The 26,484-nt window shown below is 33.9% G+C and overlaps 1 long non-coding RNA gene across 1 annotated transcript; it reads left to right on the forward strand.

Annotated features, from left to right (window-relative positions):
- Window positions 1-14,054: 14,054 nt before the first annotated feature.
- Window positions 14,055-14,865, forward strand: LOC122523683. Its single transcript, XR_006305352.1, has 2 exons — window positions 14,055-14,213; window positions 14,609-14,865. It is a non-coding gene; the product is annotated as an uncharacterized LOC122523683 (long non-coding RNA).
- The last annotated feature ends 11,619 nt before the right edge of the window (window positions 14,866-26,484 follow it).

Here is a 26,484-nt window from a genome sequence, read left to right on the forward strand (position 1 = left end):
GCTCGTGCGCCTTCAGGGTTTATTCCTCTTCTTCTCTTTCTCTCTCTTTCTTTCCCTCTCTATTTTCATCCCTCCACGAAAGACGTTCTTAATGCTTTAATCGCGTATCGGAGGATGAAAGCGTCGAGAAAAGCTCGGGACGATGATTCATATCCCTGGCTGAATTATTAATAACGCGACTTTCGAAACGAATTACTGATAAATCCTTATTTTTTCGGATAAAAACGAATTTTCCTACTCGTTGTTTCAACTGTATAATATATTATTTATCTAACGTAATCGATAATTGAAGTATTTTGTAATCAAGTACACGATTACGTGCGAGTGTGAAATTATTATCGTATGATATAATTTTGGAAACAAAACGAAATTTATGTATATTAAAAATATTCATCTAATAAATATATATATTTATAAATCAGCACAAACTTGTTGAACAATTGAATTAAATGACATATACATATACAGAGTTATTTCAAAAGTTTAAAATATAATCCATAAATTATTCTACGTAAATAAAAAAAAGATACAAATTAATAACTTAATATTTTTCATTTACAAAATAACAAATACCGAAAAAAGAAGAATAGGGAAATAATATCACCGTATAGAGAAAGAGAGAGAGAAGGAAAAATTCTATGTAAATTTAGCGGACACTCGGTAGAATTTCCAGACGGTGTGGTGTGCACGTTCTTTGAAGGATCTCGGAGACGAGTGGTTAAGAGGTGGGTGGACGACGAGCCAGAGGGATGGAAGCTCGTTCAAGCGGTTGGAGAAACGAAGGAGGAGGAAGTTGGAGGTTGGAGGTTGGAGGTTGGAGGTGGCAAACTGGAGGGCGGGGGAATAGTAGAAGAGGGAAAGAGAGACAGAGAGAGAGAGAGAGTGCCAACGGCATTGGACGACGCGTCGTTACCGTTAACGACGGCCACCGATTGTCCCAACGATGCCACCCCTCACCCCCCCGCCAAGCCGACGACGACCGGCGTCGAGTCGCCTTATTGCTGCGATAAATATAAAGCCTACTCTCCGCAAAAGCTTCTATACTATCACCTCACTCCCACTCAGACTCCCACTCCCACCCCTAACTACCCCCCAACCTTTCCCCTCGCACTCCCATTTTTCCTTTCTTTTTCTCTTTCCCTCTCTTTCTCTCCTTCTATCCTTTTCGCACTTCCTTCGTTTCCTATTTCCATTCTGAACTGGTGACTCTACGCCTACACCACACTTTACCCTGCACACCCCTAAAAGCCATCCCTAAAAGTCGAGATTTAGGGTAGCTCCGACCTTTCAACGCCTCCGAACAAAAAGAAGAGTATCGAACGTTTAACATTTTTCTCTTTCTCTATACAAAAATATTTGCAATTATAGATCCCTTTATCTTTTTACTTTCTCTCTGTTTATTGTTTTGCTCGTAATTGGTATATCCAATAATTATTACAATTAAAAATTAAAGTTCGTCAAACTTAATCGTAAGAGTAAAATATATGTTGAAATAAAAAGATAGTTCCGATCGTATCTCCTACTACGTCTTTTCTTTTCGTAAGACATTAAAGATATTAGAAGCGTGTCGAGTAGATAGAAAGAGAGAGAGAGAGAGAGAGAGGGATAAAAACAGCGACCCTTCCGACGTACATTCAAGGGACATTAAAGATATTAGAGACGTTAAAGAAGATACGCATGCTTGTCGTAGGGTGGCACGTTCGGTAGGAAGGGCTCGACACCACGTGCACTATCCTCTTTCATACTTTCACCCCTCTCTCACCCTCTCTCTCTCTCTCTATCTCTTTGCCGTCATCCACGTGCCCGTTCTTTCCCGCGACGTGCGTGCAAACACACACACATATACGCACACTATCCCCATACGCGTCCATATCATCCATAAATACATACACGCATACATACATAAATATATATACGCACACATATGCACGGACGTCGCGACGTGCAACGAGACTTGACAACGCGCCAGATGTCACTTACCGTTTTACGCCATTAATGAATAGGCGATGCCCGGCTAGGGTGTTCGCTCGATTACCAAGATTAAAGAGTCCGCGCTATACTAAAATCGATAAACGTGATATGCGACGAAAGAAGAAAGAACGAAGCGTTCTTTATACGATCATTAATCATTGTAAACTAATAGGACACACGTTTTTCCCTTTTTTATTTCTTTTTGTATACATATAAACGACGTAGCACGCATCGTATCACAGCATTCGGTAAAAATAATTCAATATTCATTTATTTCAACAGAGTTAGATTATTAAATCTTAATAAATCGTGATTATTTGATATATTTTCTCTTCTAATAATTAAAAATTATTTCATTCGATAAGAATAAATTTATAACAAATAACAAATGTATATCTAATTTAGTTCTCGATAAAAAGTACCTACAGATATTTCGAGACGTTAAAAAACAAGAAAAGAAATAAAGAAATAAAGAAGGACAAAAATCAAAATAAAACGGATTAAATATTAAAAAATGTCATCGTCGAACTAGTAATAGTAGAACAAATAAATCGTATTTATTATACTTCGCGGAAAACCGAAAGAGTATTTCCGCGATAAGCATTTTCACAGAGGATCGACAAGCATCACCACTTCGTAGCCACCCGTAGTGTGAAACGGTTGGGGAAGCGTCGTCGCGAGCCGAGCTGCCAGCTTCCGTTCCGTTGCCTCCGATTCCTTACACATACCTATATACATATACATAGAGATGAACACGCCCACGCAAGCACACATACACGTATAGAAATCGCCAACACCAACAGCAGCAGCAGCAGCAGCAGCAGCAGTAGCAGCAGTAAACCTACCGTCATCTCTCTCCTATTCGTGTCTCACTCTCTCTCTCTCACACAAAAACATATACATATATAAAGAAGCATACTGAACACGTTTACACAGACACAGGGAACTTTAAACCTTGCTTCGTCCTCGTCCTCTTTCCCCAGTCCAGCCAGCTTTCCTAACCACTACGAGCCAGCACTCTGCACGCCGCGTTTAAGTATCCCTCATCCCCCCACCCCACCCCCGTCGTTCATGCTAGCAGCATCACTGGCAGCGAGAGTAGTACCACATTCTCAACGTGACTAAGAAGAAAAAGAAGAAGAAGAGGAGGAGGTGGAGAAGTTGGACTAGAAAGCACACTGATATATACCCTAACTGTGGACGAATAACTATCACCATCAAAGGAAGAAGGAATCCTCTTTCTACATCCACCTACCTACCTACCTACCTACCTACCTACCTACCTATTTATCTACCTATTTATCTATCTACCCATCTAGGTGGAACGCGCGTTGTCCTGAAACTTCGACCGTGCCACATGAAATTTCAGCCCTCCTCTCATCTTCTATCTCTGTTCTCCCATCTACTCTTCTCTTTTTATCGAATACATTCGCGATCATCAAAAGACCGAACGAGAAGGCTAAATCATAGATTGTATAAAATACAATCGTTGTTTGTGGTAGTAGTGTCTATGCTTTTTGCGTTATACTACTAGTACCTACTAGTAGTCAACGAACAACTAGGATGAAAGGCTACTCAAGAGAGAGAAAATGAGAGAGAATGAGAGTGAAAGAGAAATATAGTTCGACTATAGGTCCAAGTCAAAAGAGATCCATCTCTGAATTCAGGACACTCTACGAATGATGCTTTACTGAGAAACATCGAACCGTTTCAACCGTGGACTAAACTTTTGCCACGGTGTTTTAGATGGCCAAAGAGAAACGGAGATAGGAATAGGAGTAAAGGGATGCAAGTGTAGGGTAAGGACGAACTCGGTCGTCCCGTAATAAGCAACCGACGACTCTCTTTCGTGTCATTAAACTTTGAGAGTGTCTTCTATCTTTAATTTGAACATTTTGTTCTTTTGTTCTTACCTTTTTACCCTCTTTCAAATTCATCATCTTTTCGATTTCATTTAATCATGCATCCTAGTTTCGCGGAATAAAGTGAGTATTATCCTTTTCTAAAAACGATAACTATTATCAGAAATAACGAGAAAATTTGTTCCATTTTTGGATACGTTTTTTGATAGAGTGCAACTTCGTTTTCACAAAATCGTACGAAATAGATTTAAATGATAATATTAAGTGATGCACTTTTTGTGATATTATTAAAAAGTTTCTTTTTTTTGTTTTCTCTTGCAAATAGTTAATCTTACACGTGAACAATATTTGTTAATTTATATTATTTATCCATTCCGCTTTATTATCTTTCTCGATATCGTATAAAACTCACGATCGATTAAATAATATTAAATAAAAAAAAATAAATATTTTTCGCGTGTAAAATTTACTTAGGAAAAAAAATAAGCACAACACACGTTTGGCCCTAGCTATTATACTTGTATATAAAATAAGAAGGAAAGAAAAAAAACACAAATCGAACGAAGTAATTTCTCGCAATAAACTTTAATTAAGCCATTCGATAAAAACCACCAACCCCTGTCTCCCCCGCCCCCGTTTCTGCTTAAAACTTCACTTCGCGAATGGTGCATTGTAACCAACCGGTTTTCGAAGTGAAAAGTACCAATAAGGGTGTCGTCGTACGAATAGGAAAACTTTGATGTAGGGTGAGAAATAAAAAGAGTGGGAGATTAAAGTGAACTTTTTCAAACGAAGGTCGTAGAAACGTCGTAGTATCCGGGCATCGAGCGGTCTAATCTCTTTGGCAAACACTTTGCCAGGACGAGGTCGTCCTTGATTTTAGCCACGAAAAGGGGACTTGCCATGGCTATCGGGGATAGAACTTAAGCGTCAATGGTGACAGCCACAGATGGCACTTGCCGGCTTGTTTGTCCGTAAAACTTTACCCCTCGCCTATGAAAACTCTGATCCACCCATTTCACCCACTCCCAAATCGCCCCCCCCCGCCCCCTCATAGTGCTTCGTTATACTGATCGATCTAAACCCACGTAGATTGTTCGATATTTCGTCGATGACGTAATCCAAGATAACGTGTTAAATATAAAAGAAAGAGAGAGAGTTACTAATTCAATTGTCCTAATTGAGAATGATTTTGCAGTTAACAACTATTAACAAACATTATTGCTGTATTCGGTATTTGTAAAGAAAATCATTCAAATGAACAAATAATTAATCTAACTGATTATTGGAATATTAGACGAACAACTTTTTAGGTTATTATTTTAAATCCATTTCATAGTCTCACGTGATTAAAGTTAAATATCCGAGATATTTTCTATTTTAATTAACTATTTTTCCTTCCTTCGCATATATATTTTTGTATGATATATTATTCGATAAAAATTAATCGAGTATCTTTAAATTACAATTAGATTTTATTGTTTGTTCGTATTAAGTGATTAATATATTTTCAATGTTTCGCGTTGAAATTAAAATTGCTTTATAATACAATAACCCCAAAAAAAAAGAAAGAAAAGAAAAATTTCAGTTACATGGAGAATCGATTAATCGAACGCATACGTAATACTTTCCTCCAGTTATATTTCATTTTCGATTTACCTAAGATTTCAAAGACAATATTGAATTATTAGATTCGCGTTACGAAAGGATGGCAGTGGCGTAGAGAGAAACGTCGTCAATGTCATTCGATAACATCCTAGCTGGTAGAACGGAATCTCTGTAGATGGGTTCTATCAGCTGGCAGACATGGTGGCATCTACGGTCCGTCACAGACGTTGTTCTCCATTCGGTAGAAAACAATGACGACGTTTGAACGATGCGATAGGATGCATTACGCGTTTCATAGTACTATACATATAAAACGTATATATATACATACACAGAAACCTACATATATACGTGTTGGTAGATAAACATCGCGTAGCACGAGACTTTCGAATAATATTGGTATAATAAAAAAGATTTAGTCATTTTATTATAGGAGTAATATAAAGAAAGTATAAAATAGAGATAGGGAATGTTTTAAAATCGTTGTTGAGTATTATATGTAGAAAAACCGAATGTTAGGATATTTGATTTTCCTCTCTTTTCTTCTTCCTCTTCCTTTTCTCTTTTAACCGTCCAATTACGTCAGAAAGAAACTCTTGCCAACGGGGAAACAAACACATCCCCCGGACGACGGTAAGAACACGCAACCGACGTACTCCTTCCTATCGTTTCTATCGTTCTCCATCGTTTCTACGTTTGATGCTACTGCTGTTGCTTCTGTTGCGATCGAAATTGGAGGAGTCCTCCTCCAATTTCAACGTAGAACAACGTTTGTAACGAGAACGTATCGATCCTCGTTGTAGTAGTAGTAACGTAGAAAAAGGCATCGTATCACCAAGAAAATGTTCTACGCGGGAAGAGTATCCTACTCGTTTACCCCACCTCGTCCTCGTCCTCGTCCTCGTCCTCGTCCTTGTCCTCGTCGTAATGCCGATTTATCTCGAAGGAATCGAACTCGTTCGGTTAGAAAAAGAGAAAGCTTAGACGAGGAGAGTTAGCAACGAAAGAGAGAAAAAGAGAAAGAGTGAGTGAGTGAGAGAGAGAGAGAGAGAGAGACTTTGCTAGTTTTCTTCGATCTCTTTCTCTCTCTCTCTCTCTCTCTCGCTCTCTTTGACGGTAGTCGACGGAGCGTCGTAATTTCAGCAAGAATAGAACGAGGTCGTGAACCAGACGTCGGACGAATGGACAAGAGAGAAAAGTGGGAGGGGAGGGTAGAATGAAAGAGAGAGAGAGAGAGAGTGAGAGAGAGAGAGATAGGTTGGGAGAATGGGAGGGTACAGAAGCCAGGAGAGCCTCGTTACGAAATCATTTTGCCGGCGGTGCGATGGATCGATCGCAGCCATTTTGCATGCAGACCCCGAAGCACCGTGCTCAATGATTAATCCCCGAGGCTTGCTCGCTCGCTCGCGCTGTTTCCCTCTTCCCGGTATCATCGGATAGGACGAAATTTCGGTTTAAAGTTGGGATCTTCCATGGCGAAACGTCGTTCCAACGACGACGACGAGAAAAGGGTCTTCTTCCCTTTTCCCGGTGGTGTCTCCTTGCAAACTAAATTCTACTCGTTTCTTTCTCTCTCTCTCTTTCTTTTTGTTTTGTTTTTTTTACCATCGTCGTCATTCATTGTTACGTATCTTTGATAATATTTATATAAGTATTGGTATTCAGATTATTTATATTTTATCATTATATTATTTATATATTATATTTATATAAGTATTGGTATTCAGATTGTTTATATTTATCATTATATTGTTTATATTATTATATTTATATTTGTATTTTATTATTTATATTATTATTTATATTTTTATATTATTTATATTATTATATTTATATTTGTATTTTATTATTTATATTATTATTTATATATTTATATTTTTTAGATTATTTAAGTATGGAAATATGATTATAATAATAGTAATAGTAATCTATTTGTAGAGCAAAACGATTTACGATTTTTCGTACGACTATTATATATAATATATATATATAGAATAATAATGAAATGAAAAAGAAAACGCGACAAATATATGATATATTATTTCAATCGACTCTCGCGCGTCCCATGACAGGTTAACCAGTATCCTATCAAAGTATACAAAATTAAACTCGTATCAACGATTAATATAACAACGAACAATTTTTATAAGCCCGAGGAGGATGTAAATGAAAAAAAAAAAAATCTGCGATGATAGGTCGCGCGTACTTTGTATATAATTTATTTTCGCTGTTATTGGTGTTGACATTTCTTGTTTCTTTTTTCTCTTTTTTTTTTTACACGATGCAACCGCGTAGATTTAAAAAAAAAAAAATACACACACAAAAAAGGGAAAATAATTTTTATCCGATGGAGGAGGAGGAGGAGGACGAGAGGAAAGAGAGTGGAAAAAAAAAAGAGAAAAGAGGAGGACAAGTGGTTATCATAGGTCGTCGTCGTATCACGTTTCGCGATAACGATATACCTCGTCGGTCCTCCTCCTCCTCCTCCTCCTCCTCCTCCTCCTCCTCCTCCTCCTCCTCCGTTTTTATCGTAGTGCGATCGAGTAGTAGCAAGGAAAACTAGCGGACGACGGAGACGATATTCTCAGAGTCGAACGATTTCCTTTAGCAAGCAACTACCGCACCGATTCACTTTCTACCTCTCATTTCGTACGATTCTACCCCCATAGCGCAACATCGTCACCACCATCGTTGCATCAACTTGAGAGTAGTATCTCCTCCTACTCTTAACTTGCCGACGACCCTCTCGTTACCTCTCGTCCTCTCTCTTTCACTCTCATCCTCTTCACTCTTCTCTCTCTCTCTCTCTCTCTTTCACCCTTTCGACCTCTATCCGTGGTTCACCCTTCCTCTTTTCTTCGAGCTTTCGCGGAACGGAGTAGTCCGTGCCGTGCCGCATTCAGATGAGCCTATTTTCCGGCCCGTTGCGAACGGTTCTATGCATGCTCGTCTCTCTCTCTCTCTCTCTCTCTCTCTTATACTCTCTTTTTCTCTCTTTCCTTTAACCAAGATAAGTGGAGGTGGAGAAAAGGCGTTCGTGAGAAGACGAAAAAAAGGGCTCACGGGAAAAGCAAAAAGAGCAAGACGTGTTCTAAAATGAGAGCGGATTTCCCTTCTCTCTTCCTCTCTCTCTCTCTCTCTCTCTCACTCTTTCTTTCTTTATCTATCTTTTTCGATCTCTCTCTCTCTCTCTCTCTCTTTCTCTTTCTTTTACTCTTTATTCGTATTATTAATACTTGTAAATGTAACATAAAGATTGATGTATCACAGAGATATTATCTTTCAGAATATTTAAGAATAAAATTTTTGTTAAATATACCAAATGTAACAGAGAAAAAATATATATTAGGATACGAATAATAAGATCGACGAATTATCCTTTTTATTTTTATTTTCATTCTCACCTAGATGTAATATGAAAAATTTTTAATGTTTCTCGTTTTTTCTCATCTTTTGTGTTTTTTGTATTTTCTTCTCTCTCAACCGACATACGTTGTTGTTTTTTTTCTTTCCATTCGCGTCGTACACACACACAACAACTCAAAGTATTATTTTCTACAGAGAAACTTAGAGAAATTCGCATCTTGGTTCTATAAAGATAATTCCTGCGTACGTTTAAAACGAGCTTCGATATCTTCCATCTCTCTCTCTCTCTCTCTCTTCTATCCACCTTTTTTTTTGTACAAAGAAAGCCTTTCGATAAATCAAAACGGGACATAAATTCTGACAGTGGAAAAAAGCATTTGTTTACAGAGGATAAGAGATAGAGAGAAAAGATTGAAAGACTGAGAGAGAGACAGAGAGAAAGAAATAAAGAAAGAAAGAGAGAGAGAGAGAGAGAGACAGTGAGAGAGTGAGTGAGCGAGTGTGTGCAAGGGCAGAAGCATTTCGAGATTCACCTCGAACGTTTCATCGTGTTTTATCGATATATCGATGCATCGTACGATTCTCCGATCTACGTACTAAGTAGTTATAAATGCACGTGCACTCACATACAAACAAACACACACACACACACACATACACATATCTATGTGTATCACGTGTGTGTATGTGTGTGTGTGTGTGTATATATATATATGGTCGGAGATAGCAATCCGATACGGAGGAAGGAAGAAGCGTGAGGGGGCTAGAGGAGGAGGAGGGGGAGGGGGAGAGGAATGGTACTCAGAGAAGGGATGATCGGAGTGGAATTAGAATGCGCTACAAGGCTCATCGAGCGATTCGACGTGTACGCTTCGAGCAATATTGATCGTAACGTCGGCCGCGAAATTAGAACGGGATGGCAGGAAATTAGAAGTATAATATAAGAAATATATTATATATTTTGAGATCTTTTTCTTTAACGTTAATCGCAAAGATAGTCATATATGAGATTATTCATTTCTTTGAAGCCAATAATACAAAGGAATCGCGTTTAATATCGAATGATCGATGTCAAACAAATATATATATAATATCTAGTGTTGTGGAATTAAAAAAGAAAAAAAAAACAAATGATATTGTAAATTTGATATTTCTTTTTTCTTTTTTTTTTAACCTCTAAAATCAATATATCGCATTAATTAAAAATTACGCGCAAACGCGTATACACGCTAATATATTTATTATACATTTAATAAAACATTCCCACACGCGGTTATTATTTACGTTGTAATTTTGGCAATCGTATGCATTTTTAAAGGTTTAACCAGCGTGTCCTGGAAAATTTTACAAGCTCGATATATATAAAATATAAAAAAAAAAAGAAAAAAGAAGTTAAAGGAGGAAAACAAAAAGAGACGGGGAAGAGACGAATTTTTTTTTCTTCTTTCTTTTTTCTTTTTTTTTTTTGGTGAATTATGCTTTAGCGTAGAATGAAGGCAAACGAAAAAATAAAACATATATAATATAACGGGTAAAGTTTTGAGGCGGGGAAATATATTCGTGTGTCGCTAATCGCGGTATGTGTATACATTTCTCTCGTTCTAGAAGGAACAACGTGCGTTTTACTCCTATACCATATACTATACCGTATACTATACTATATACTATACCGAGCGTCGAATTTTGTTCGTTGAAATCGCGTAGGCGAGAGAATAAATTTGCAGTTTGATGAGATACGTAGAGAGAGAAAGAGAGAAAATGAAAGAGAAATAGTGAGCGAGTGTGTGTGTGAGAGAGAGAGAGAGAAAAAGAGAAAGAGTGGGATAGACGAAAAGTAGGCGGGGGAGGAGGGGGAGGGGGAGGGGGAGGGGGACGGGGGCGTAAAAGGAGGAGGGGGCGTAACGCGCGTCACGGTTTTACCCGGCTTTTCGCGTTCGAAAATTCGCTTCGTACTTGCGGGAACGAAATTGCTAACGGCGCGTGATAATCGATGTCATCGGTTTACCGGCATTTCGCGGGCTCGAAAATCGACCCAACGAGGTCAGAGTAACGACGACGAAGATACCGTTCAATGTCGTTCCCATAAGAGCCGAGCTTTTTTCCTTTCTTAACGATACCAAGAAGTCGTAACATACCAAGGATATTTTTATCGATAACGATTTCACAATTTCTTCTTTTATCTCCCTCTCTCTTTCTTTCTTTCTTTTTCTCTTTTTCTCTTTGTTTCTTTCTTTTTTACCTTCTAAGCACGTTCAACGTCTCGCGATATTATTTCATCCTGGAAAAGACGTTCGTTCTATTATAAAATAAAAAAAAAAACTGGTGTGTGTACTTATGTACGCACGTAAGAAGTTATACTTCTTTGCCGTACCAAAACGAACATAACCTCAATAACCTCAAAAATAACTTCAAAAAAAAAACTTCTAAGAAAAAAAATAACTTAAAGAAAAAATAATTATTGTTATATATATATATAAGAAAGAATAAAAAACTGGTGTGTGTACTTACGTACGCACGTATGAAGTTATACTTCTTTGCCGTACCAAAACGAACATAACCTCAAACCTCAAAAATAACTTCAAAAAAAACTTCAAAGAAAAAAAATAACTTAAAGAAAAAAATAATTATTATTATATATATAAGAAAGAATAAAAAAACTGGTGTGTGTACTTATGTACGCACGTAAGAAGTTATACTTCTTTGCCGTACCAAAACGAACATAACCTCAATAATCTCAAAAATAACTTCAAAAAAAAAGAAACTGGTGTGTGTACTTATGTACGCACGTAAGAAATTATACTTCTTTGCCGTACCAAAACGAACATAACCTCAATAACCTCAAAAATAACTTCAAAAAAACTTCAAAGAAAAAAAATAACTTAAGGGAAAAAATTATTATTATATATATATATATATATATATATATATATAGAAAGAATAAAAAAAAGAAAAAGAAAATATGAAAATATAGATATCAGTCCACACTAAATATAAGAGAGAAATATCGAATAACTTCACGCGTCAACAGTCATGGCGCGGTTACAGCATTAGTTCTCGCTTCGATCATTTAAGTAAAGCAGCGCTGAGTACGATTAGTATTTGGATGGGTGACCCGCTTGAGAAAAAAAGGGGAAGAAGAAAGAAAGACAACTTCATGCCGTAAATTTGAAATCGCTTTGCCGCGCATCGTAAATACCGACAAACTTCATGGTGTCGTTTTTCCAGACGCTCGGAACAAAATCACTTCCCATTACATTTTCACCAACGCGCCAAAAGAAGTATAACTTCAAAAAGAAAAAGAAAATAAAAAGAAGAAAATAATTACAAGATATATGAGTAAAGAATTGATTAATATTTAAGTAATATTATTTCGTGTCTTCTCTTTTTCTTATCTTTTCGTTTAGTTTCGTTTGTTCGTATCACTTTTTTCATTGGCAATTTAAAGAATAGTCGTAGTTTATTATAATTATATAGAAGATATGAGCCGTTTATTTAGAAAGTGGCCTAACTCCATTTAACCTTAAATTGAGATATTTAAAGGTTTGCGTTTCAATGCAACTTAAAAATATACGTAAAGAATAACAATGAGTTATGTTGCTTAAGTGTATCCTAAAGGTGTTCAATTTACAGTTCCTATTAAAATAATGGCAATTATTAAGTGAATAATATGCGTTTTCTTACCAAGAATGGGGTTAGGCCACTTTCAAAATAAACGGCTCATATGTATAATAATTAATAGATTATAGAACAAAAAATAAAAAAGATAACAAAAAAATCACGATAATACGTAGAAAAAGAAACACAAATATAAACGTCGAGGATCGATTTGATCGTTTTTATCTTTATGAAAGATCATGCCGTCAAATATTATTCTCCTTGGAGGAGAGACTCGAGAGATAGGTATGGGGATCAAAAGGGAAGGTGTACGATGGTGATGCTGGGGAAGAGAAGGGTAATAGTATAGAAATAGGAGGTGGTGGAAGGGAAAGGGGGGAAACGGGGAGGGGGGGGATATAACGAGTCACGTCCATTCCAGACGAGGGCAATGGCACTGCCATTGGCGCCCGAGGCTTCTGGAAACGCGTGTGTGTCCACCCTCTCGCTATCCACCCTCTTCTCCCTCCCACCCCCCTCCCCTCATCTCCCTTCCCTCTCTCTCTTTTCTCTTTTCTCTTTCTCTCGGTCGTTCTCTCGCGTGCCCTTTTTACCCCAGCATCCCCCTTTTTCGAGCGTCACGCAGTGGTAATGATAGCCAGCGCATTATGTTTTACGTGGGAGTGGCAACAGCCGTGACCGAAATGTCCCCTTCGCTCTGTCCACTGATGGTAATTGCATTTTACTTTTCCTGGGAGATCTGCGTTTTGGTAAACATACGTCCAACCACTACTAGCATTGTCCAGCATCACTGATGGGATCGACATCGCCACTAACGTAGGCGTCATCTCACAAATTCGTATGAACGAACGAACGAACGAACGGACGAACCAACGAACCAACCAACGAACGAACGAACGAACGAACGAATGAACGAACGACGTGTACACTTCGTTGATTTATACTTGCACGTTTCATGCATACATACATATACATATATAGTATATGTATATATATTGATATCCTACGCGTATACATGTAAAGTTTTATAAAACCTGTATCCATAATGTACATCACGGTATTTGGATAATGGAATACACCGATCTCTTCAAATGGATATATCTTAACGTTCCACCAGTGCTACTACTTTTCTATAAATATATATATATATATGTGTATATATGTATATATTCTATCCTTTTTTTGTTTTTTGGTTCATTCGAATTTTGGTCTTTTTTTTTGTTTGTATTCTTTTCTTTGTTTCAACCAAAAAATCCCAACGACACTCCTCTCGTGTTCGAATTTGCCAGGAGGAGACAAACAACAAGACGAATTTCGATTCGGTAATCCTCCACCACCACCACCACCACCAACGCTTTTTCTCCGGGGCCATTCCTCGCATTATTTTAGGAGGGTCGTTGACTCTTCCTCCTTCGTACTTGGATCCCACGAGAGATCGGACGTGGGTGTCTAGATAAAAGCGTAGATTGTTCGAAATTCTTTGGCGTAAGTCTGACGAATGTGAAGTGGAGCGTGTACGTTTACTCTCTCATTATCTCTCTCTCTCTCTCTCTCTCTTTCTCTTTCTCTTTCGATATACATAATCGTACACGTAAATATCTAGTATATATGTATATGTATATATAGATGTGTTTATTACATTTGCGCGTGAAAATATGGGTGATATCCCTAGAGATGTCATTTGTGCGTTCACGTGTCAGGAGAAATATGCACGTGCTGTTTGTACACATTTTCGAAAACATTCGCTCGTTTCTGAACGCGTGACCATGTGCATAAGAATCAGATTAAAAGGTAAACATATCTACTAAAGTTCATAAATATTTACAAGCATTATTTATAAGTAGAAAGTTTATTACAATGAAACAACATTGATATTAATTATTAATCGGATTAACTATGGAAAATTAATTTGACCGAAAACGAAAAATAAATGTGATTAGATATATAATATCGTATTAATTAAATGAAATTCATACAAAACGACATTGATTTATTATTTATTAATGGGATAAACTATGGGAAGTAATATGAGAGAAAAAAAATGTGATTAGATAATATCGTATTAAATGAAATTAATTCGTATAATATTGATTTGTTTAAACAATAATATATAATATATATTATAGAGCATGTTCCAAAAGTAGTATCACCTCAACCAATGAATTACAAAATGTATTTTTTTGTAGCAAGCATTTGGAATGGCAACCGATCGTGGACCCGTATTTTTGAAAACAACATTGCAACTGGAGATTCGTCGGTCTCGAAAAAGGAAAAAAAAAAAAAAAGAAACGTTAACTCCGTCGATAAATCAGTGTATTGATTTTTGTTTTATTTTCGTTTTATTTTTCTCGATAAAACGACTCTCGTGACACATCCTATAACTTTTGTACTTTCCGATTGTTCGCTTTTGTATCTCGATTGTACCAAATTTAAAGGAGAAGAAGAAGAAGAAAAAAAAGAAAAAGTAAAAATGTAAACGTGAGTTATCATACTTTTGTATTCAAAAGTAAGATACTTACTATTGTAAAAAAAGTAGATATATATAGATAGAAAAAGAAAACCATTTGAGGATGTAGTATAATCATTGAACCGGGATTGAGAAGAGGACGGACACCCACCAGCGGTTTAACCAGCTGTGAAAATCGCTCGTTACCAAGTTTCGTTGGGCCCTTCGAAAATCTCGTTACAAGGATGATACCCAGTTCCCTTCTTTACCCCTATGGGAATATGGTGACCTTTCTCGTAAAGTGAATCTCCAGTCTCACGAACGCTAGCTATCGTTATCCACATCCCGTTTCTCGCGGGATAGGTGTACCTTGATGAAATTGCGAAAAGAGATGCCCACTCGTACGTTTCCATTAAAATCTAGACGAGTCTCCGTTGCCTCTCGAATAAATCGAGCCGACGGGTCACGCATCTGCTATAAAAAAAGTTCAGTTCGAATTTCTTTTTTTTTTTTTTTTTTCTTCTTCTTCATCATTCTACCCCTTCATTTTTAATTAACTCGAATTCCTATATTGTACGCGAATAAGAATAATTTATTCTCGAGTAAAACATTGATTTCTATATCGATATATACGGGGTGACGTATAAGTTACTTGTAAAAAAATTTATTATTATTATTATTATTATTATTATTTTAAATAGGTTTAATTAACTGACGTTAAACGGTACGGAATTTGTATATTTGATATTGCAAAGAATTGCATGGAAAATTCTGATCATTTTTTGAAATAAAACAAAATCTACGTTCGTTTAATTTCAACGTATTCTGCATCATTCTTAAGATTTGTTCTGTTAATGTCAATTGATTTATGCATTCACCCTTACACATAGAATTTATATTTTTAACATAATTTCTATTAATTTTCTTGAAACCAAAAAATAAAATAGAGAATACTAAGGAGCAGAATAAACAACTAATTTAGATAACGATGAAAAATAAAATCAATCGATCGCGAATGACAATAATTATTTTTCTCGAAATAATAAACGTTAAACAGGTTGATCAGATTGTATGTAAGTATTAAGGAAGAAAAATCAGTGTTTTCAAATTACAAGAAACCTTTGTGGATTTCGTTGGTGTAGGTATCCTTTCTCCAGGTTCATAAATCACAAGGTCCTTGATCCAAGGACCGCGGGCAAGTCCGCCGGAAGTAACTCCGGAAAGATATCTAGCCGTGCCATCGTTCATTTCCGGACAGGCTCCACTTGCAGCCGGCACTTTCCTCTTGCACCAGCTTTTACCTCGGAGCTTTCGACGTTCTATACACACACTCACACATATACACATATACACACACATACTTATATACACGTAAGAGCTTCTTCTGCTTGCTCGCGCTTGCGTACTATGTATGTATATATATATATATATATAAGTACGTGAGCAAAATTCAGCCTGTATGTTCGCATATACATGGTGGTGCTGCGTCTTACGGTAAAAATAGATCTGCGCTTAAAGTAAACTACGAAATATTGTACCCGGATTTAGGTGTTTCTTTTTTGCTCATCATTTTTTTCAACGACTAGTTACCTCAGCTTTACAATTAAGTTGATTTAAACAAAACGATTAAAAAAAAAAAAGAATACGAAAGTAACGCTAACCCCATTGTTTTGTATATAATATTATTTTTAATTTGATTACTCTCGGAGAATCATATTTTTATATTATATATACTATAATTGAAATAATAAAAATGCATATGTACATTTTATACGTGTGGAAAAATTTACATATAATGTAATCGCGTAAACGAATGTTTAAAACATGATTGTATTATCACGAAAAATTAATTGATTTCATCGCAATTTGAAACCAACGAATCACTGATTATCGTCATTTAATTTATCATTATCGACAGTGTTGGAAATATCGAACATCAATCTTCCAATTTACATTATATCGTAATATGTATCTCGATGCATCAATTAATCATTTTGTTTTTCTCTTTTTTTTTTTTTTTTTTTTTATTTCTCTTACTTTCTCCATCTCTTTATCCATTTTTTTTTCTTTTTTCTTTTCTATTCATTTCGACTTTTTGACAATTTTCAAACGAACCACTCCGTGTCGAATGTTAAAAGTCAGTTGAGCCAGAAAAAGAGAAATTATTTTTTTTTTTCATTTTCTTGATTTTTTATCTGAAATGAAAAGGTAGGAGTAATGCTATGTCGAATGGAAGGATCGTTACCTTTTCAGTTGCCCTATCACCGTGGAAAAAAAAACAAGTCGAACGAAAGCCGGCCAGATTTCATCTTCGTAATCGTCGTTTCTATTTCAAAGGCGAATCGTGATTAAAACTAACCCCTTTTACCAGAGAGCTTCAACGATCGATGCATCCTTCTAAGACTTAAGAACAATTCTTATACGCGTACGTTTCTTTTTTCATTTTATTTTTTTATTAATTCAATTGTTTTTTTCTTTGGCCATGAAATTTGTCAGAAACGTATAACGTGTTATCAAAAATAATAATGTAAAAACATATGGTATTATGCTGACAAAATACGTCGTATATAATTTCTAGATGATAAGAATATTGTTAAATTAATGATTATAAAAAAAATAAAAGTTAAAAATTATCTAATTGTAAGTAAAATGAATTTAGTTTGGAATGATATAATTTAATTATAATTTTACCAAAATACTTTATTACGTACATACTAGAATTATTTCTTAGTTATTATTTTTCTCTCTAGATAATAACAATATTGTTAAATTAATGATTATAAAAAAAATAAAAGTTAAAAATTATCTAATTGTAAGTAAAATGAATTTAGTTTTGAAATGATATAATTTAATTATAACTTTACTAACAAAATATTTTATTACGTACATGCTAGAATTATTTCTTAGTTATTATTTTTCTCTCTAGATAATAACAATATTGTTAAATTAATGATTATAAAAAAAATAAAAGTTAAAAATTATCTAAGTAATATAAATTTAGTTTGAAATGATATAATTTAATTATAACTTTACTAACAAAATATTTTGTTACGTACATGCTAGAATTATTTCTTAGTTATTATTTTTTTCTCTAGATAATAACAATATTGTTAAATTAATGATTATAAAAAAAATAAAAGTTAAAAATTATCTAAGTAATATAAATTTAGTTTGAAATGATATAATTTATTATAATTTTACCAAAATACTTTATTACGTACATACTAGAATTATTTCTTTGTTATATTTTTCTAAATCGTACGTAATCTTTGTAATAAGAAACAAGAAACGTTGAAATTTAAAAGAAGAGATAAAGAGAAAGAGAGAGATAGAAGAAAGATATTGGTGATATAAAACACGAAAGAAGAAATAAAGGGAAAGAAAATAAAATAGGAGGATGAGGAGGAGGAGGAAGGGGAGAGGGGGAGGGGGAAGGGAGTGTACAGCAATCTGCAGGTACCTCGGCTTTACCTGATTACGTCGCCAGTTCTCTAATTACATAGAGAAACCTGAAACGATACTCGTCTCTCGACCCCGTTCAACAACGTTCGTGCAACCTCCCAAAATCGAATCTTATTCCGGAAGAAGTGTAGAAAACGGAAGAGTTCGGAGGATGATGGAAGAAGAAGAAGAAACAGCAGAGAGCACAGAGAAAGAAAATTTGTTGGGCTTCGTTTAATATTTAAACGACCAACCTAGAAAAACTAGTCTACCTCGTTTAAATAATTCTTATCTATTCGTTGTTTTGGATGTTTTATTCAATTTTTATTCAATTTTTTATCAATTTTTTTTATTTATATTTTGTCGATGAACCTTTTTTTCTTCCTCCTTCAATCTCGACTAAATTTATATTTATTTAGAAAACGTTTCTTTTTTTTTCTTAATAGGGGAATTATGCTAGGTAAAGCATTTTACATTCCTTCCCTTCCCCCTCCTCTTCACCACCACCTTTTGGGCGGTATTGTTTAATAAAAATAAAGTACAGATATTCGAAGGTCACGTGTCATATCAAAAATATGAATTATACAAAAAAAAAATTTATTATTATATTTTATTATATTATTATTAATATTTTAATTAATATTTAATTTTATTTATTATTATTATTTTTTATTATATAAATATATGAATGTAATTATTTATTATAATATAGTAGTATTATATAATATTAGGTATTATACAAAAGTATGAATGATTTTTAACAATACAAGGGTGGGAGGAAGGTAAGGTGCGTATGCTTCGAGAAATGAAAAGTAAAGTAACGTATTTTTTGTTGGTTATTTTCATTTCTACTAAATAATACATAATTAAGGAAAATTGGGGACGTTTTTCTTCGTATTGTTCGTGAAATAAATACAAAATGTAAATAACTGTATGTTAGCATAGAAAGATATATTATATATTTGTACGTTCTTGAATAATGAAACAGGTGTAGAGGGAATACGGGAAGTTGACAGAATTTCTCGAAAATCCTGTATGAAAAGGATTCTTATAATTTATTGTCGTCTATAACTAGTCGAAATATTTCTTATCAAATATACCCATGTATATAATCTCTTAGACCAGAAAAATAATACTTCATGCGTGCATGTGTGTGTGTGTCTGTGCATAAAAATTTTATTATATTATATTATTATATTAAATTAAAATAAATTAAATAAAATAATTATATTAAAATAAAAATTATATTATATTATTATATTAAATTAAAATAAATTAAATAAAATAATTATATTAAAATAAAAATTTTATTATATTATTTATTATATTTCATTATATTTAAATTTGTTCTTTTTATATTTTCTTCTTCTTCTTCTTCTTCTAATTATTATTATTTTATATTTTCTTCGTGGATAAAATTTAATAAAAATAAACCGTTCATAAATAAAATAATAAATTTTGTTCAAATACACAAACACGTTACATATTAATACCAATGTAAATATATTATAGTATAGAAAAGAAAAAAAAATGTATGTACGATCACGTAAAAAAATGTTATTTTTCTTTACTTTGTCGCGTTGCGTTAATCCACCCACCCACCCACTCGTTCCTTCCTTCTATTTTACATTTAAAAAGTTGTACGTATCGAGAGAATCGAAAATATAGGAAGAGGAGTTTTCTCTCAAGTTCTCGTAATTTTAGTCACGCGTTTCTTTAAGACACCTGATAGGATAGGTCACATCGAAGAACGAAACGAAAGTAGTAAATCGTATTCTCGGCCACGAACCTAGCTCCTCTTCTGACTAGCATCACTCATACATATATAGGGTGAACGTGTAAGCTCGAGGGATATATACCTATAACCCCCATCCCCTTAGTGGCATTCAAGTGGAATCAGGAATGGGGTGGGTTTGCTCGTAGGGATGCTTCGTGGAAGGGATAAATCCGTGGTGCTTCACGTTAACCCCTACGTCGAAGTCGCGGCAATCACTCCCACCCCTAACCCACCCCCAACCCCATCTTTCAACGTGGCTTCTATGGGACAGTTATTCTTATTTTGATTCTTCTTATTCTTATTCTTATTCTCATTCTTATTCTTATTCTTATTCTTTGACATACTTTTTGCGTTCGTTTCATTCTGTTTTTTCTTTATTTATTTTTTATTCTTCTTCTTCTTTTTTTGTTTTTTCAATGTTCATTCATTAAATGTCACGTCAACGACTGATTCGTTGGATTATTATCGATTTAAGGCAACGTATTAATTTGATTTTTTTGTTTATATTATATATAATTATATTTATTTTAAATATAGATATATTATATTAATTTATATTAATATATACAATTATTATATATATAATAATTATATATTAATATAATTATTTTTTATTTATATAATTTATATCTAATTTATATTTATATTATCTATAATTTATATTTATTTATTTATTTTAATTGTTTATATTACATATATATATATATATTTCTTTTTATAGGTATCATCTCGTTAAATATTTCGAGTAACGATTCTACAACGTTTATCTTGACAAAAATGATTATTACGTTTCGTGAATTAATTATAAAATTATTCGATATACAATTTGGAATATTAAAATTATTATTTTATTCCTATTTCTCATAAAAGAGTAAAATCTAATGTATATAAAGTATAACTAGGATTTATATCACACGTGTATCTTAAATCAGTAAGAAAAAACAAAAGTTACGAATGATATCGCATATAAATTGTTTTCCGAACAAAATCGATTAATCAATCGGAATTTCTTTTTAAGAAAAATCGTAATAACAAAAAACGTATACTAATCGCTCATTATTATAAATATATATACTATCATTTTTGTCTATTCGTTGTATTTTTAATTGATCGTCAAGGAATATCGGATAGGATCAATTTAAATAAGTCAATTTAATCGTTTATCTCGAAACAAATTTAAATATCTAAATACAAATATACATACACACACACACACACACACATTTTCCAATTCATTTACTCTTTCGTATTTCTCATATTCCTGTCCCAGTTAACTTGCATGCGTTTCCCGTATTCATCCTACAAACGTTCGTTCCGTATCCCGAGATTTTACGAGTTCTTTAAACTAAACGCCCAGCTAAAAATGCTGATCTCTCTCGACGTATATCACGGTAGAAATATTTTCCACTCGCATATATATATATATATATATACACACACACACACATATATATATGTATGAGAAAGTTTACTGTAATCGATATAGTCCTTTTCTCTTACTCTCTCTCTCTCTCTTTTTCTTTTTTTTTTCTCTTTCCCTTTTTCTGTTTGTACGGATCGATAGCTTTTAGAAGGCAAACCGGAAGTATCCTCAAACTCATGCTTGAAACAAATGTCTACGACGGACGTAGGTACTCCCTCTCCTTCTCTATTTCTCTTTCTCTTTCTCTCACACTCTCGTTGAATTTTCAGGAGTCATCCCTTTGAGTTTCTCGCGTATCTTGATCACCCGACTTGAAATTCCACAGAAGTTCTGAATTCCACTCGGTAAGAGTTAAACCACACATTAACCTTTTAGTTCTCCTTGTTCACCTAGATTTTCTGCCGCTTCAATCATCTCGCGGGAAAAGAAACAAAAAAAAAAGAAAACAAAAAAAAGAAAATAGAAACTTAATCAAAACTGTATTATTACATCTGTACATTATTATGCTACTTTAATTTATTTCCTTTTGTTTTTTCTTTTGGCTTTCTTTATCAAAGTGAAACACTTTTTTCGTAATGGTACATCGGAAATGTTCGTTTAAATGATGCGAGTTAAAGGTTTCGAAGGAAACCCTGTTTGTTTGTTTGTTTGTTTTTTTTTTCTTTTTTAGAGCTGTTCAAGAAAAATTAAACGGACAAATATTGGTCGGGCAAAATTTGCGAAAGATACAAGGTATTCGTGCAACGAAGTACGAATAATTTAAGGTGGGACACGAAAAGTGCAACGAGGTCATTGATAAGAATGATCGTAGACATTTTTTTTTTAGCTAGGACAATAATAGAGAATGAGAGAATAAAATGAAATAAAAAAAAAAAGAAAAAAAGAAATAAAATCACTGGGGTATCTAAGTTTGTCACATTCTTTTTACGATGGAATTTTCAATAATTATAATTTTTGGAAAGAGTATAAGTATGTGTCTGTAGAATAAAATAATTAATAATCTAATAATTCAAGAAAAAATTACACACCAATGTATAAAAATCTTCAGAAGTTTCATTTCGGTCGTTTGAGGGTTCTGCAAGTATTTCTTTTTATATTATATTATATTATATTATTTTAATTTATATTTTTTCATCATTATATACTATTAGTTTTTTATTTATACAGAAAAACATATAAAAATGAAAATTTATTATATTTATATATTGTATTACATTAATTCATTTTTTCCTCATAGTTATTAGTTTTTTTTATACAAAAAAACATATAAAAATGAAAATTTATTATATTTATATATTGTATTACATTAATTCATTTTTTCCTCATAGTTATTAGTTTTTTATTTATATAGAAATATACAGAAAATCTAAGAATTACATTATAAAATGTCATTATTAATAATAATATGTTACAAACTCGTATATATATATAACACTAATTTTCTTTTTTTATTCGTGAAAACAAAAAAGAAAAAAACAGAGAGAGAAAGAGAGAGAGAGAGAAAGAGAAAAGGAAAAACAGTAAGAATATCATTATAAAAAAAAATATACATATATATATATATATATATAAAACTTAAAAGAAAAGAGACAAAGATAGATAAAAGAACCTTGCAATTTTCGTCGAATATTATCGGAAAGTGAAACGATCGATATCGTCAAAAACTGCACCAGTCTTTTCTCCTTCTCTCTCTCTCTCTCTCTCTCTCTCTCTCTCTGAATCTTTTTTTCTCTCTTTTTCTCTCAGCATCCAGCGCTAATATCCAGACGCGACTCGCTGCTCGTGAGAGAAACTCGTGGAGGAGTGGATGAGGTTGAAAGGAGGAGGAAGAGGAGGAGGAGGAGGAAGAGGGGGTGAGGAGAAGAGTGGGATGAGGGTGGTGGAAAGGGCGGCGATGACTCGGGGGCGGAAATGGAGCAGTTCGAGTCCGGCGGGTCGGCGGACCACCCTTCTCTCGCTTCCCCTCCCCCTGCCCCTGCCCCTTCCCTCTTCTCCGACCCCCTAAACCATCCTCAACCCCTCCCACCACTCTACACAGGCTCTACTCGGCACTCCACCCACACGACGAGCACTCCCAACGAGCCGTTCAAGTGGAGAACCGCGGCAGCGAAACGAGGGACGGCACGAGCCCGTTTCAATCCAATATACACGGTGATCCTAACAAAAAAGAAAAGGAAACTACGAACTGAGACACGTTTATAGTTAGTCAGTAGTCTCGTTTAAGTAACATATTTTTTTGTACGTTTGATAGTCGTAAATGGTACGAATGTATTACTGGATTTTTATAATTTAGTTTTGTTTTATTTTATTTTATTTTATTTTATTTTATTTCTTTACAATTTTGTTTTTTTTTCTGTTAATTATATGCGAAATTCTCTATCGTTAATATGCGCATTTAAGAAACTTCATTTATTAACAGGCATTCCGTTAGTTTTTGATTAGATCTTGAACGACGAAAGAAATGTTTCATTATATTTATTTCAGGACCACCCGGTATATGAGAACGCGTATCGTGCGGTACGCATTAAAGTGGACCGTTCCTTAAAGTGGATAATACCAAACGAATATTTTTGTAAGTTCGTAATATCGAACGTACGGTATGTTTTATTTCTTTACATTTATTTATTTATTTATTGTTATTAATTTCTTTTATAATTTCATAGATAGATTGTTACTTTTTTCTTTTTTTTTTTTTTTATAAAAAAATAATACAATTTGTATAGAAATTGTTTTAAATAGTACGCACATGATTTTAACATATTTTTCATCATGAGTATGTAACAAATGTGTTTTGTTCAATATTCTTTTTAATATTTCTAGCAATTGAATAAACATTTTCCACGTTTTTGTATGATTATGCGCAAGACACAATTCTCGAATGTAAAAATCTAACAAATTTTCATTATTTAATCAGAAATGTAACATTTGTTGATATACGTTAATAAAAAAATGTTTTATTATTTAGGATCAGTAAGAAGATACATTTAAAAAATCTGACAATTCGAGATTATTAAGATACATTTTAAAAATTTGACACTTCGTGATAAAAAAAATATAGAACAAGTGATACAAGGCTTAGATTTTTCAAATTTGGGTGTGGGCGGAATAGGAAAGAATCGTTTCGCAAAGAACACAAAGGCAAGAAGAAGATAAAAAGAAAGTAGAAGTAGCCAAAAAAAAGAAAGAAGTAGAAGTAGTAGAAGTAGAAGAAGAAGAAGGAATACTCGTCTTTGTAATGGATCGAGCAAATGCATTTCTATTCCACCCACGCGTCACAAAGACGCGAACGTCTGTTTTCGTTCGGTTCGGCTTCCGGACCGGTTGTGAAGGCCCGGACCTTCAGACCGGTCCGGATCGTCTTTCCGCTTGCGAACTACCCAATCAGAAAAAACAGAACGTTCTCCCTTAGCACGACTCGAATAGATCTGACCGTCTTCGAATTTCTCGTTAAGGAAAAGTATTTCTCTTTTTTGCTTTTCTTTTTATTTCAAGGTCACGTTTACTCGCCATAATTTTTCTCCCATTAGACCATTGGGTTTAATTTTGGATCAATTTCTTTGAATTAGTTGATATTTTTCATAAATCGCGATGTTAATAATCCTTTCGTTATCTGCAATAACATCTGGAAGATATTTAATACCTATTTATTATTTAATAATGTTATTTAATTAATGTCCAATAATATTACATATCAATCTCATTAACACAATTGTTCAACGAGTCAAATTATCTAATATTTTCAGGATACATGGAATAACGTTTAAGGGGTTATACGCAGTTAGAATTTTTAAAAAATCGATTTTTTTTTTTAATTTTCGGAATGTACATATATTTAAGTATATTCTCTGAAAATTTCAAATCGATCCGACAAATATTCTTCACTTCATGTAAGCTGCAAACAAAAATTTTTAACTATGCGTAAACGTCTCTTTGAAACTTTAAACGCGTTTTTCTCAAAACGGTATTTTCAAAGTCGGTGATCTCGATTTTTCAAAAACGGCTTAACCGATCGGTTTCGAATTTTTACACAATCTTCTTAGATATATTCCTAAGGTATTAAGTATAAGGAATAATTTTTAAAAAATTTATTACTATTTTTTTGTAACAATTTAGAGCGAAAATTTTAGTCAAAAACAAGAACTTATTTTCAAATAGACGCCATTTTGTCAAAAATCCAAATTTTTATTATTCCTTGGTTTTAATACCAGCATTAATCTATCCTTTAAAAGAATCCACCATATTTTTTAATTTCAATAATCCAAACCGCCAAAATGAAGATCACCGCCAAACGTCTTTTTTTAGAGGACGTTCAGGAAATCATCTACAGGAGCGGTGCAGATTAATATTTTTACATAATCGACGCGCTATAGTATTCTCAAAAGTTGGCTCTATTTGAATTACCATTACTTTTGTTTGAGAAATAAAAACTGTTTCTATAAAAAATTCATGAAAATACGTCTTTTTCGAGCCTCGCAACTGCGTATAACCCCTTAATTTAGATATCGCAGATTGGATTAATATATTGCAAGACTTCTAACGAATGATTTCGAAAAATTGTTTAAATTAGTATTGATTCTTTTTCAAGGATCTCTAACTGAATAATGTGAGAAATGCGCGCGTGTTGTCAGTTTGCTATCGTCGCATAAATTTTCAGTTTTTCCTTTTTTCCGAAGGAAATAGGAAGGATCCAGTTGGGGTCCATCTTTGTAGGTTCCAGTGGGACATTTCGAGGGATCGAACGATTCCGAACGTTGGCGATTCCGTATTCTTCGAAGGTTCGGGTTTCTCTCGGTGAGATAAGGGGGTTGTTGGTATGAGGAATGGTAAGGGATGTGTGTAATTCGATCAGACCCTTCGCTTGAACGGCACTTTCCATTGGTAAGACGACCAGCTCTCTCTCTCTCTCTCTCTCTTTTCTTTGTCCCTTTTCTTCTCTCTCTCTTTCTCTTCACTTTTCTTCTTTTATCTTTTCTCC

This window comes from Polistes fuscatus, unplaced genomic scaffold, assembly GCF_010416935.1.
Source record: "Polistes fuscatus isolate 324 unplaced genomic scaffold, CU_Pfus_HIC Scaffold6, whole genome shotgun sequence".
Taxonomy (NCBI): Eukaryota; Metazoa; Arthropoda; class Insecta; order Hymenoptera; family Vespidae; genus Polistes; species Polistes fuscatus.